Source organism: Mirounga leonina, unplaced genomic scaffold (genome assembly GCF_011800145.1).
Source record: "Mirounga leonina isolate KUSES-001 unplaced genomic scaffold, KU_Mleo_1.0 Mir_173, whole genome shotgun sequence".
NCBI classification, from domain to species: Eukaryota; Metazoa; Chordata; class Mammalia; order Carnivora; family Phocidae; genus Mirounga; species Mirounga leonina.
In genome coordinates this window covers 64,826,440-64,839,525 of record NW_023270447.1, presented here as the reverse complement: position 1 = coordinate 64,839,525, position 13,086 = coordinate 64,826,440, and the positions used below count along the sequence as shown (strand labels likewise).

General features: G+C 44.6%; 1 pseudogene; it reads right to left on the bottom strand.

Annotated features, from left to right (window-relative positions):
• Positions 1 to 8,705, bottom strand: part of LOC118019614 — a 91,509-nt pseudogene extending 82,804 nt beyond the window's left edge.
• Between the last annotated feature and the right edge of the window lie 4,381 nt (positions 8,706 to 13,086).

The following is a 13,086-nucleotide window of genomic DNA, read 5'->3' as shown; positions in this document are numbered from 1 at the left end:
TAGGTCTTTGCTTTCTCCCCACCACGCCCATAAACAGCCCTACTTATACCATTGCTGGCTTACCTGGTTCTTGTTCTCAGTGCTGCGGTATGTCCCACTTCTATCCATTGGCTTAGATAACCCTTCCACTGGGGTTCCAGCCTCCTTGGGATTCACCCCACCCTGTGCTGCTGAAAGGAGCTCTCTGCCCATCGGGGTGCTGGGCTCTGTCTTTTGTGCAACCGTCTTCTAGTGTCCGAACCTGGGCCAGCCCAGCCCCTCTGTTTCTGTCCCCCAGTCATCCGAGCACACTGGGAACCCCATGACCACAGGCACTGTGTTTCATCCCTCTTTGGATCCCTGGCCCCTATAGCAGGAACCAGCAGTTAGGAGGTGCTTAGTAAAAAAATCGTCAAATTAAAATTGAACTGAAAGGTAAGGGAAAATGAATGCTTTATTCCACAATAGGAGATTTTAGCAGGGAGGGCTTGGGAAAATCGGGATTTCTCTCTCCCTTTCCTACACAATAATTGATTAGATCTTATCATTCCTTCTTAAAATGGCCCTTGGGGATGGCCCAGCAGAGGCCAATGCCCTGGTCCAGCTGGACACAGCAGCTGCACAGGGCAGCACTATCATCCTACTGCATCTACTTTTGAGTCTCCTCTGGGATCGCCCAGAATTACCCTCCTGGTGGTGGGCACCATTGGCTGGCAATATCCAGCCATCATCCTGCCTTTCGGACCCCTCACTGCATCCAGGTGTTAGGGGAGCAGGGTGGAGGGAGCCTGATGCTCTGTTATTTATTTGTCCCGGAAACATGATTTCATTCTAATTCTGATTTCCACCTGCTGGGTGACCCCCACAAATGAGCAGGAGATTGCTATGTTGCTGCACATCACACTGAATTTGGCCAACTTCAGAAATACCCTCCAGTAGATGCCTTCTTGCAAGTCACCAGGTCTTTTGTCATTACATCCCTTCCAGTGAGCAGCCCGGGGTTTCTTCTATTCAGTAGTCCTCTCACTTCCCCACATAAAACAAAATCCATACAATCCCTGTGGAGACTGGTGTGGATGCAGTTAAATAGCCTTTCATCATTGACTTCCAGCCCCCTTTTCAATGCACAGACCCGACTTGGGACAGAATAATATATTGCAGCCCACTCCAGCTCGCGAAATATTTGTTGAGTGCCTATGGTGTGCTGAACCCTGCACAAGAATCTGGAGACACAGCTGGTTTAGGGGCTGACTTTCTGTTGTGTGTATCACAGAGTCTAGGAGCTGGATTAAAGCAGCATTAAGCAAAGGGTGAGCATGAGTGCTGTTTATCTAGGACTTGCAGTTAGAGTCATCACTCTTAAGTTTTTCATTCAGTAAAAACTCCTCATACTAGCCTTGCACGAGGTGCTAGAGAAATAAAGATGAATAAGATAATTCCTGTTCCCAAGGAGCTTACCATCTGGGGTTGGAAGAGACAGACAAATAAAGAGAGGACTGCAGTAGCATGTGATGTGTGCTGTGATAGAGGAAAATGTGGGGTCTGGGGGACCCCACCTGACACAGACAAGGGAGGGGAGGCAGATGTGAGAGGTCTTCCCAGAGTCTGTGATGTCCGAGCTGAATCTTGAGGAATGAATTAGAGCTTGCCAAGGGGTAGAGGCAAGCAACGTCCAGGTAGCACATGCAAAATCACAAGGAGAGGAAGCCTGGCCAGTCAGGAATGCTAATTACTGGGGCATCTAAGAGAAGGAATAGGAGAGATGCAGCTTGTGAGGGAGACAAGGGTGAAATTATAAGGAGTATCTTAGGTTAGCTAAGGAATCAGGCTATTGTCCTAAAATGCTGGCATCCAGGCGATCAGCTTGAAGGCTTTTGTTATAACCCTGAAGAGAAATGATGAGGAACCAAACAAAAGGAGTAGCTGGGAGAATAGAGGCATGGTGGTTCCAAGACACCTTTTGAAGGTAAAACTACAGGACTTGATGAGGCATTGAAAATAGGAGGGAAAGAGAGAAGGCTAGAATCAAAGATTGCACCCATGTCTCTGGCTCAAGTGAAGGGCAGATTACAAAAGCTTATAGAATAGTACTGGTAATATAACAAGCATAATAACAGCAGTAACAGTAATAAAATAGTATTTAAAAGAGTCACTAATGTGGGGGACTTGGGAGTAGAGCTATAAAACTCCTAAATAAAAAAGCAAGGATAAAGCAATGGAGGAAAAAGGTCATATGGAGGACAAAAAGGAAAAAGGAAATTAAATGAAAAATCAAAGGTATTGCCAAAGATGTATATAGAATATCTATAACAGAAGTAATAATCAAAGACATAATTTTTAAAAATGAAAGGAAAAATAAAAGCCAAAGCTTTCTGAGCCAAAATCAAAGTGAATATATAGATGGAAAAGATTCACCAAGTTTTTATTTATTTTTTTATTTTTTTAAGATTTTTTTTATTTATTTGAGAGAGAGAATGAGAGAGACAGAGAGCACATGAGAGGGGGGAGGGTCAGAGGGAGAAGCAGGCTCCCTGCCGAGCAGGAAGCCCGATGCGGGACTCGATCCTGGGACTCCAGGATCATGACCTGAGCCAAAGGCAGTCGCTTAACCAACTGAGCCACCCAGGCGCCCGATTCACCAAGTTTTTAAAAAAATAAAGAGAAGGAGGAATAGTAAAACCTGTCAGTTTGCATTTCTGATTATTTATTCTTATATTTCTAATAGCTTCTTGCTCTCTATTTTTGGATGCAAGGTTATCTTGTGCCTTTATCTTGAAATTACACTTTCATGGTAAAGTGTACATTCTGTCAATAAAATGCAAATTTTCCAGCTCTTACTAGCACATGGAAACAAATGACACCATAATTTCACTAGCTCTTGCTTCCAAGCACATGTAGGATCTACAGATTTCTGTGGTTCCTCTCTGTTATATTTAGGAGTCCTTGGGGGATGGGCATTCACATTTGCTTATTAACAAATTCCCTCCCACAGACTATCCTCTCTGCACCACCCAGCACCTACTTGAGAGCTCCATATCCTCTAGGGCCATAATTTCCCATCAGATTTCTATTGAGGAATGCTATGTCCACCTGGTGCCTCTGCCCTTCTTCTAGGCTCATCAATGATATTGGTCTAGGATCCACTTTTCTTATAACACCACTACCTGTTTTTGGTATCAAGGTAATGTCGGCCTTATAACATGAGTTGGGAGGTGCTACCCTGCCTCTACTATTTTTTTAGTTCGTGGAGGATTGTGTTTGGTAAAAATCCGTCATTGAAGCCATCCAGGCCTGAAGTTTTCTTTGTGGGAGGATTTTGAAATTATGAGTTCTATTTCTTAAATATATGAGACAATGCAGATTTTCTCTTTATTCCTCAGTCAGTTTTCAATTTGTGTCTTTCAAGGAATGTGTCCATTTCATCTAAGTTGTTGAACGTATTGGCATAATGTTGTTGCAATATCATCTTCTCCCTTAATGTCTGTAGGATCTGTAGGGATGTCCTCTTTCTTTCACGATATTGATCAATTGTGTCCTTCCTCTTTTATTCTTGATTAGTCTAGCTAAAACTTTGTCAATTTTGTTGACCTTTTGAAATAACCAGCTTTTGGTTTCACTGATTTCTCTACTATTTTTTTTCTATTTTACTGAGCTCCATTCTTTAGTTTCCCTACTTCTGCTTATCTTAGGTTCAATTTGTTTTTCTTTTTCTAGCTTCTAGCTTTTCATGGAACCATGACCTACAAGACACATCCAGACAAAAGTCTGGAATAACTGTAGAGCTTACCTTCTCCAAAGAATCACAGCACAGCAGTACCGTTGTCCAACGCTTGGAAAGTGTTATTTCATAGCTTTTGTCTAGATCCCTTTACAGTGGGAGGGAAGGTAGGAGGTGATCCCAGTTACTCCATTATGGCTACAAGTGGAAGTTCCACTGCCCCTCTTCCAGGCATGTATGGGATACAACCATGAATTTATTTGTTAAGCACCCCTGTTTTATGCTGTGCAGCAATGACAATACGCTGGAGTCCTATTGATTCCAAATAGCACTTCTCTTTTAGATTACTGTAACAGCCTTTTAAATACCTATTCTCTCTCCAGACTTACTCCTTCCATACTACTATCAGACTAATACTTTGGAAACACCAATCATATTGCAGGGTATTCAATGCAGTGTTGAAGTGAATGGATAGCCCTCTCCACCTTTTATATTATACTCTGTTATGAGGATCTCAAGGACACACTGCTGGCTCTTTTTTTTTTTTTTAAACTATGGTTTTAGGAAAGTAACCATTTAAGTCTTTAATTGTAGTTTCCATGCTTTGCACAAGACTTAGATTAGAAAAATAACAGAGAATGGACCAAAAGGCAAATCCCAATAATAGATACCACACTGTCCTAAAAATGCTTCACCTTCTGGTAAGTATGATTTCCTTCCCAGGTTACACTCATTGTACTTGGTTTCTTTATCCGTAGTGATGAGCCCCCTAGAATCTCAGGCAAAAAGACTTTTGGCACAGAAAGGCCTATCATCTCCTAAGATATGCCTAGCTCTATCTCAACTGCTGCAATGGACACAGCTTGGGTTCTCTCCTGGGAGACCCCTAGCCTCAGTTCACATCTCTAAAGAAATACTCAGAGATTTCTGAGTCCTACTCAGGCTAAAGTTGGGATTCCCTCTCCATGAAACAAGACTCTTTTTCTTGTTTCTTTATTGCTTTGAATTAAACTTTGCCCAGGTAATGCTGTGGTCCTTGATTTCTGTTTCCCTGAAGCATTTGCCCACCCCTTTTTTTTAAAGAATTATTTTTCCTGACTTTTAGTTGATTGTCTTACAAATAGAGTATAGTTGATTTTTTTTTTTTTTTTTTGAAAGAGAGACAGCAGCAAGGAGGGGCAGAGAGAGAATCTTAAGCCCAACACAGGGCTCAGTCTCACCATCCTGGGATCATGACCTGAGCCAAAATGAAGAGTTGGGCGCTTAACTGACTGAGCTACCCAGGTGCCCAGAGTATAAATGAATTTTATTTGTATAAAATCTGAAAGTCTTTGTATTTAATAGGGGAATTTGATACATTTCTACACATTGTTATAACTAGCCATTTTGTTTCCTCTTGTCATCTTGTAGTAACTGTCTTGTTTCCTTTTTTACCTGTCTATTGGTAGATGAATTCTATTTTCTTTGCATTTATTTCTCTAATGTATTAGAAGATGAATGTTGGTGTCAACCCCATTATTTATAACCTTGACATTTTTCCAAAATAATTCCTAATTTACATTCTTTTAATTATCAGAATCAAGTGTGGATTGGAATCCTCTGAGATCTTTTTATTGAAGATAAACAGTTAAGCATACTTTTACTCTCTTCTTTCAACTCCATGCTGCATCTTTTTTTTTTTTTTTAACTCGGGTTTTAGTGATGGATTACCATATCCTACTATTCTCCTTTTACATCATATAAGACTTTTTTTTTTCAAGATAAATGTTAGAAATTTGGGGGATATCTAGGCTTTCACGGTTGTTTAGATTTATCCTCATTATTCTGGTTTCATTGTTCTCTCCTAGACCTTTTACCTTTTAGAGCATGACTTCTCCATCTTTGAACCCTTAAGTTCATTCATATCTGTCTCTTTTTTGGCGCACATACGGGTGCTTTTTGCTTAGCATTTATGGCAGAGATTGTTAGTCGCCTACTCATTCTCTGCTTCCTCCTTAACAGAACCCTGATTTTGTTGGAGGGATAGAATGAATACTGAAAAAAATAAAAAAACAAAAAACAAAAAACAAAAAAAAATGCACCACCACATTTCCCACTTTCTTTTGCAGATGGGGTGACCAATGAAATAAAAACGGAAGTTTAAGGCAAGGCTTCTAGATAAGCATCCATCTTGTGACCCTGAGGTGATTTTGAGGATGGAAGCCACACTGAGGATGATAGAACAGAAGAATGGAAGGAGACTAGGTCCCTGATGATGCTATTATGCCACGGCTGGCCCTGAATCACTTATCAGTAACCTTCATGTTACATGAAAAGCAAAACAAAACTTCCATCTTGCTATAGCCATTCTTATTTGGGGCCTCTCTTTTTAGCAGCTAATACACAATTCCTAGCTTTACAGCAAAGAATGGGAGGAGAACATTTCAGATTGAAAAAAACATGAGCAAAAACATGGAGGTGTGAAAGTACAGCGAGGTCAGAGAATAACAAAAAGTCTACCGTGCCTGGAATCCAGGATATGTAGTAAGATTCAGAGGGCAGCGAAAACCTAAGTAGGAGGGCATGTCTCACATCTACTTCCCTCCAAGAAGCAGGACAAAATCAAATCATGTTATCCTGGCATTCAAAGCCCTTCACCACTTGGTTGCCACTTTTCCAGACTTACTGGCCACTTCTCCCAGACCTGGCATTGCAGACACATGGAATTGCTGGAATTCACGAATTTTTCATCTTCGTGTCTTTGTACTTGCTTTTCCCTTTCCCCACCTCTCTGTCTGACTAATGTGTGCTCAGGGCATTAGACAAAGCCCAAGATCATCCCTGCGCCTGTCCCTTGGATCTGGCTGCAGCCGTCCTTCCCTGACTTCCCACAGCTTTCCATTACTACCTCTGTGAGACAACTTATACTCTACTTAGGGACTTGCTTATCTGCCTCTACTCTGAGATCACCAGCTTCTAAAGGTAAGAACGCTCTCATAGTTAATTACTGTGCTCACCAGATAGCAGACAGCCTACTACATACCAAGTCCTCAATAGGTAATTGTTGATTGGATAAATGATTGAGTGAACCAATGGGATGGAAAGCTTTGATGGGAGGTTAATGAATTCAGATTTTATCCTCCAACCATGGGGGCAGCAGAATGAAATGGGAGACATACGTGTGGTTTTGGAGTTCTGCTCCAATGGCCAGGATGAGGGAGGGACAGGAAACCAGGAAAGCCCAGGAGTGGGAAGACTTGTCAGGAGGCTTAGCTCGGGCGGCTCCTGGCGAGGGTCTCTGCCCTGTCCTGAAATGGTTAAGGTGGTCAAGGCACACGCCTCTGCAGAGGAGAAATTTCCCTGTCCTTGCCTAAGTGAATGGCTGGGATTAAAGTGACAGCCCACCTTAGTGATGGCGGCATAATTGGTTGTTCAGCTCTGTCCTTGTCAGAGTGCTGACAGTTCTGCAGATGTCCTGCTCGGCTCTCCAAAGGTTAGCCTCAGCTGGTGCGGCTGTTCATTAATCATTCCTCCCTGACAGGCCTCGGTGCAGCCCACAGCTGCCACACCAGCCTCCGCAGTCCCCGCCCCACCCAGCCAGGCTGGAGGCAGCCTCCGCTCCCCCAGGGGGCTGGTCCCCACATGGGGAGACAGGCGGTCTGTGTCCTCTCCACCCCGTCTGCTCCTATGCTGAGCGAGAAACACTGATAACGGAATTTCCCTGGGTTCCTCCTTCCCAGAACTAGGGTCTGAATCACCTTACAAGCTATCCTGACATCCTTGCCTTTATCTGTTCCTCTCCACCCTCACAGAAGCTTCTTACTGAGATGAGGACAACCCTAGCCCAAGAGTTCCAGAAAGAAAAGAAGGCCAATGGATTCAGGACACTCTTGCTGGGAAGATGCAGAGCCTGGCTTAGGGTCTGAAACCCGGGCAGAGTGTGCTTCGCATCCATGCTGTGAATTCCATAAACTGTAAAAGATGCTTATGAACCACTATTTATGACTCGAAACAGAACATGTGTATTTATACATAGGCTGGTTCTAGCCCAGGAACATTAAGGAAAGGACTACCTTTTTGGTCCTTGGGGCAGAATAGCCTGGCAGCAGGCTGAGGAATCTGATTCCTAGGTTCAAAAGAGGCCAGTCCCTCTCTGGGGCTCTCCCCCTTACTCTTTCCCTACCAAAGTCAACATGGTGGACCACACCAAGATGGTGGATGGGATTCTAGTCAGGGCAAAGAGGTTGATGGAAGGGTTGGAGGCCCAGTTGTGGGGAAAAGAGAACAGGGAGGAGAGGGCCTGCCTTGGGACTGAGTAGAAATTCAAGTCTGGGTCAGGAAATGTGGTCAGAGTGGAGGGTGAGGTTGCAGTTGGGACCATGTGGTAGGGCTGATTAAAAAAAATCATTTGCCCACCTCCAGACCAGGAGTGTAGAATGCTTCTCTAAGCATCGCCTCCCAGACTCCAAAGTGCCTCAAGACCTCCTCCCACTTTCCCTTTTCGTTTCTCCTGACTTTCCAGGCCCTAATTTTGGCACTGTGCCTCCTTTCTCCCTTCTCCATTCTCTGCCTTGTTTGATGTCCGGAATGGATCAGACCTTGCTCCCCAGCCAACCAGACCCAGGATTAGGAATTCTACCGTGGTTCCCCGCCCAGCCTTCCTTCAAGAGTAAAAGCATGTTCCCAAGGCCTGGGTCTCAGCTAGAGGCGGCCAGTCGGCATGTGCACAATGCAGGAGTCATCATTTCCCCCCATTGATTAGCTGTCCACCCGCAAAGTTTTCGGAGGAGCAAACAAGGACACTGGGAGATTAGCATTCAGCTAGTCTTTTGGATTCCAAACCACAAACACCTGCATTTTCACATCCAAAGACCCTACGTACCGTTGGCCCAGAAACTAAGAGAGTCCAAACCGAGCTCCCTGGAACTCACACCCAGATAAGTAAGAGACCTTCCCCTAAATGCTTCCGATGACAATGGCCACCTCCCACATTACCTGGCACCTTTTCATCCCCATCATTCTGCCTCATCTTCCCACTAGCTTCTGGAGGGAGGTAAGACCATCCCCATTTTACGTTGGAGAAACGAAGGTTTTGAGAAGCTAAATGACTTGCCCAAGGGCACACAGCTAGTATCCAGGCACCGGCATGCTCAAAGCCAAGCCCCACGACTTTGCAAGTATTATCTCCTTCCTTTTCATCACACCACTATGGATGGGCTTGCTGTGGCTACGCCAGAGTTCTTTGAGAGTGGCACTCTTGGCCTTTGGGGTCTTATAATTCTTTGTTGTGGGCACTGTCCTGTGCATTGTAAGATGTTTAGCAGCATCCCCAGCTTCAACCCACCAGATGCCAGTAGCATCTCCTGCCCCAGCTATGACACCAAAATGTCTCGTGACGTTGCCAGGTGTCCCCAGGGTGTCAATATCACCTCCAGTGGAGAACTGCTGCTTATGTCTTCCCATTCTGTGGCACTCTCTACATGCTGTCTCCCTGAGGCCAGGGGCTGTTTTCCATGCATGGCCAGAGATTCCTCACTACATGAGGAGAAGTCAAGAATCATAGACCAGCAAGACCACTGGCCGTGATAAGGCAAAATGAGAAGGGCATTTTTCAGCAGAAATCCGGGAGACATCTACCGGGGGAGTTTTCAATCAGGTAGTAGATCCAAGCCTCCATCTGTCCAGCTATCCACCAGTCCCTTCCTCCTCCATCCACTCCATATCTATCTACTCATTCTGTGAGTATCCCCTGATATAAGGCCCACGGAGGCATCACGTGGAGGAAAAGTCACGGCAATCCCTTGCACAGCACTGTGGGATGGTGGCTGGAGTCTCAGCCTTGCCACCATAGTGCGGGTCTTCAACGGAGCTTTGAGCTCTACTTTCCTGAAACTAAGAGTAATAATACAGTCCTCGCAGAATTGCAGTGAGGACATAATGAGCTAACGTACGTGGGAAGTGTTTTATATGCTACACAAATGTTAGCTATTAGAATGGGGGAATGTTGGACAAGTACAAAAATAACTATAATATCAGGCCTTAAATGTTAAAAGATACAATAAAAAATGAGCAAAGGATTTGAACAAGGAATTCACAGGAAAAGATATGCAAATGGCCAATAAATAGAAAAAGATGTTCAAATTTGTCAGTATTTAGAAAATGCAAGTTAAAACGATAAAATGCTATTTGTCACATGGCAGATAGGCAGAGATGTAAAATCCTTACATTTAACATCTAAAACCTGGTGGGAGGATGAGGGCACAGACATCCCCTTACTCCACTGTTGAGCCAAATCACCACCTCCTATCAGGTAGAAACCACAAGAATTACACATGACATACCTTTTGACCCAGAAGCCACATGTTTGCGACCCTTTCCCACAGAAACATAAGCACCCATGTAAACAAAAATACATACAAAGATTGAAGAACAGAAAACAACAAGGGATGAAAAATATATGGAACATTATGAAGCCATAGGATGAACTAAATACACATGAATTGGCCTGAAGGAATGTCCATAATATATTGTTTTTTTTAAAAGGTGATCATATATATGATCACCTTTAAAAGTTAGAAGAAAAACCCTTTCCGTATGTGAGTATATGAATGAATATGTTGGTGTGGACACATCCGGAAGGCATTGGAAGATGCAGACAAAACAAAGCATCGGTTACCCAAGGGGATACAAGGGTGAGGGAGAAACAGGAGAAGAGAACAGGGAAAATATTAACTTTTTCCCGTATGTGTTTCGGTCTTGTTTGGCTTGTTAGAGTGAGCATTTCTCTTTTGTAATGTGAAAGAAAGGACCAAGGGTCTTAATGACGGGAGGGAAAAGGGATTTGAGAGCCCAGGGTGGGAGATTTCTTCCACCATGGGGCAGGTGCGGGGGCTGGACTTGAAAGGATGAGTCTACTGAGCACCTTCCAGAATTGGGGGACGAGAGAATCAGGACTGAACGGAGGAAGGAGAACTGTTCCAACCTTTAGGCCAAGGATGAGCTCGCACTAGTTCATGGGAACCAGACGGAACTGTCAGTCCTGGCTGGGCTGGGCTTAATCACAGACAGCAACCCCAAATGGCTGCCCAACAACGAGCCCTCGGGGCTGCAGAGTCAAGGACAAGGCAAAGCTATGGTCACCCTGAGCTCGACTGAGCCCACACAGTGAATGGCCAGTTGATTTCTCCACCCAGCAGCCCCTCTGAAGAAGCTTTTCCTGCATCCCCCACTGGTGCTGGAGGAGAGGAGAAAAGAATTGCAAAGCCAGTTGGAAAACCTTCCTACTTTGTCTTTACTATTAAAGAAATGCAAAGGTGATGAATTAGGCAAATTGGTTGATGTCAAGTTGTATCCATCAGAATGATTCAGAGCCGGGAATGAGTAATAGTAATGGAGAATAGCTGTTACTAAGAGTAACCAAATTAGCATTATCGAAAAAGACAAAGGAGAAGCAGGCGGCCAGCAGGCCCCCCATCCCTGAGCCTGTCCCTGCATCTGCACATCCCAGCTTCTGCATGGAGGCCTACTCTGCACTGGGAGGCTGCTCCCCGCCTGCAGGGTTCCCTGTGGGGTTGGGGTTTCAGCAAGATCAAAGGATGTTCACATCTATTTTCTGATTTGATCGAACTCTAAGCAGACCAGGGACACTGACTCCATTTCATTGGAGGGACATCGAAGGTCAGCAAAGTGGAAAGGTCTGCCTGGTGCCATGGTCATATAGTTGGGTAGGTGCCAAAATCTAGCTTTAAACTCAAGACTTAGGCATCTGAATTTAGGACCCAAGTCCCTGTATTTTTCACAGGAACTCCATTAAAAAAATTATCTACTTTTCTGCAGAGGCATTAGCAATGACACGTAGGAAGTTGATGGTGCGTAGAAAGGTGGAGAGGGAGGATGAGAAAGGCCTCTAGGTCCTGCCCAAGGTTGGAAGGGCTCTGCCCCAGGTACCTGGGTATGCAGGACATGCTTAGGAGGCTTGACCTCTCCGGTCTTTCGAGCTTGTGGAGTCCTGTTCTGTTCCACGTGACCCCAGCACATCCAGTTACAGTTGACTGGCCTGGGGACAGCCACAAAAGATGGCTGAGGCCAGATTCCTTTTGCATCAGGAACTTGAACAGGGAAGGAGGAGGGCCAGTTGTTAGCTGGGGCATGGCAAGTAGCTAGGTTTATTCCTTTCCTAGGGCAACTGTAACAAAGTACCACAAACTAGGTGGCTTAAAACAATGGGAACTTGGGACGCTTGGGTGGCTCAGTCAGTTAAGCATCTGCCGTTGGCTCAGATCATGATCCTGGCATCCCGGGATCTAGCCCTGAATCGGGCTCCCTCCTCATCGGGGAGCCTGCTTCTCCCTCTGCTTGTGCTCTCTCTCACAAATAAATTAATAAAACCTTTAAAAAACAAAACAATAGTAACTTATTCTCTCACAGGTCAGGAGGCTGGAAGTTGGAAGTCAAGATGTCAGCAAAGCCATGCTCCCTTAGAAGGCTGAAGAAAAGCACCCCTCCATGCCTCCCAGCTGCTGCTGGCTGTTGGCAATCCTTGGCATTCTTTGGCTTCCGACTACATTCCTCCAATTTCTGCCACTGTCCTCACATGGCCATCCTCCCACCAAGTGTTCTGTGTGTGTCTGTGACTTTTTTTTTTTATCAGGAGACCAGTGATTGAACATAGGGCCCTCCCAAATCCAGTTTGACTCCTTTTCCTTGATTACATCAGCAAAGACTCTAGTTACAAAGAGCGGCACATTTGCAGGTCCCAGGGGTTAGGACTACAACATATCTATTGGCGGGGGCACAATTTATCCCACAACATTCATCCCACAACACTGGGCCACAATAATAAGGTAGAGCAGGCCCAGGGACAGCTGCCTCCAAGGCCCCCAGAGACACCTTCCCCTTACAACTCCCTCCAACTCCAGCCCCAGGGAGGCTAATGGCCGGCATATGTGTCCCTGTGAGAACCCTACTTTTGAGTTCAAATATTCCACTGCCAGTTTCCTCCTAAACTTCTCCCTGTGTTTGTGTGATGGCTTGATAAAAGTTATTCCTTACAACCAAATGAGCCATAAATAGAACTGACTTTCAGTGCTTATTTTTCTCCCATAAATTGGCTTAATTTTATCATTAAAACTCTAAAAGAAGTAAGATGCTTCAGAGACTCCTTTCATTGGAAAGTGGAACATTTCTCCAACTTGCTGGCCCAGCCTAGTCATGGTGGTAAGTTTTTTGTTTTCTGGGGTTTTTTGTTGTGTGTGTGTGTGTGTTTTGTTTTGTTTTGTTGGTTTTGTTTTTTTTGCTGAAATAGCCACCTCTTGTCACCAGGATAAACTGAGTATGCCCAAAACACCCTGAGGAGACCTGAATTAGAATCACTGATGCATTCCTAAGAGGACTTAGGTTAGCCCCTAAAG